Here is a 2,363-nt window from a genome sequence, read left to right as displayed (position 1 = left end):
TAAAGAAGATGACCTTTCTGAAACTAAGAATCCCCCCTCTCCTTCTCAGATCTTGAATAACTAATTATTTAGGCTTCTCTCATATCCCCTTCATTTCATCTTCCTATGGAGTATTATGTGGTTTTATTTTGATATTTTAAATCTTAGTCACAACTAACATTCGACGATATATTTGGATGTATGTATGGCAGTCTTCGATAAATAATTCAAAAGTGATAATGGCTTCCTCTGCAATAGGTTTAGTTTAGTTTTGTCTATGTATCTCACTTTATGGGTTGTTTATCATTTTCCAATTTGATGAGGAGATCTTGATAATTAACACCTATAAAATTTAATGAGTGAACAATGGTGATCTATTATTAATGTTTCTAACCACTAACAAACATCTGAGATGGTTGTTTTATAGATTTTTCAATGATTTTTAGATATCACACATCTTTTTACATGGTTGGCATGGAAAATTAATATTAAGGCTCGTGTATAAAAGGCTAATACTAAAGGACTATCACCCAACTCTATCCTTTCAGTGCCTCTAGAGTTGGGTTGTATATTTTTTGGAACTATATACATCATCTTCCTCTTACTTATTAGAAAAAAAAAAACTTAAATTCTATTAATTTAGATATAGGATTAATGAATCAAATAATTAATAATAAGAAAAGATAATCCAAATAAGATAATATAAAGCACAAAATTCTTTTTTATATGATTTTGTATAAGATCAACTAACAAAGATCTTAGCCAAAAGTAATATGCAGGTGGAAAAGATAGTTATTCTAAAATTGGGTTCGTAATTGTGAAGGAATATATATATATATGTAAAGGTATATGTGAAAATTTGACAAGGAAAGAAAGAATTTGAATTAGCAAACTAAAGTAATATTTATACAAAAATCAACTATTATAAAACTTGTATGGTTAAAATGTAAGAGAATGTTTGACTTTTCAAAACCTTGTATGATGTGAAGTTGTAAAGAATGCATCAATTTTGATTCACATGTAAGAAAAGGTATGCCCCTTTTAAGACCTCAATCAAGTAACTAAGGCAAATGTATCAACATGTAGATAGGATGATAACGTCCCAAACAACACTGGGGGTTTTCTTCCTTGTTCTTTTTCCCCCAGTGCCTGCACTTTCAATGGGGCAAAAATAATGTAATTTTTAAAAAATAAATGAAAATTAGCAATATCCTTTTATCAATGAAAAAAATGCTTATCTCATTATTTATTTATTCTTCTCTTTTCCACATCTTTATCCACATTCATTCAACTTTCTTTAAATATGTTTGTCGCTTGATTTGTGGTGGGTCCATATGGCAACTATGTTCTAAATAACTAGGATCATTTGGCATTTAATCAAGTAAGTCAAAGGCCATGGAATCTATAGTCACGCTATCAAATGGTTGATTCTTTATTTGAAATGGTGGTGGGGTTTGGATTTGCCACAACTAATTGTGTTGTGATAAAATTTCTTTAATAAGATATGCTCAATGTTACACTATTGTCATCTTTGTGCCTTATGATATATATGCTCGAGGCACTATATTAAAGAGTTCTAGAACTTTGCTTATGATTACACATTTTTCATGCATTTTCTACCATAACATCTCCATGGTGTGAAATAGCTTTGAGCTATTTTGTTAGAAATTTTGAATGTTTGGTCTATGCCACTTCTATTTGTAACAACTCACGTGAAACCTGTCTTTAGAACATCCTTTAAATGGTTTGACTCGCATTGTGGTATGTATGGAGTTATGAAACTCAATTTTCTATTATTCACTTATAAATTTGCAGTTTGGCTCTGATACCATATTGATTTTCTAGGATTGTTGCAAATACATTAACATTGCCTCTTTGGTATATGTTTTCCAAGGGCATTGATCTCTCTCTTATATTGTGGATGAGACATGAAGTGACATTTCCCTTCATGGGACATGTCTATTCATTATTATTTTAGTAATATAAAAATTGATTTTATATATATATATATATATATATATATATATATATACAGTTTAGTCTCATAGAGTTATCCAACTGAAGCTACCAAAAATTAACATATGACATGTGTGTGTATACATATATCTTCAGTTTAGTCTCATGGGATTATCCAACTGAAAACCAAACATTAACACATGACATTTGTTCCTCTCTATTGATCATGGGATGTGAATTTGATGTCACTAAGGAGCTATAGGATAAGTAGGGAAGTTTAGGGTAGATTAGGTCCTATTCAATTAGATCTTCAAATTTTCATTTTCAATAATAATATCGAGAAAATTTTTGAAAGGGATGGGATCTTCACCTAGATGAATAGAAGACAAGGCTTCTCTAATATCATCAAGAAGACATGGCTTCCCATA

This window comes from Cupressus sempervirens, chromosome 5 (genome assembly GCF_028749045.1).
Source record: "Cupressus sempervirens isolate cs-2001-9-10 chromosome 5, ASM2874904v1, whole genome shotgun sequence".
NCBI lineage: Eukaryota > Viridiplantae > Streptophyta > Pinopsida > Cupressales > Cupressaceae > Cupressus > Cupressus sempervirens.
The sequence above is the reverse complement of the archived record's forward strand: the minus strand, read 5'-3'. Positions refer to the sequence as shown.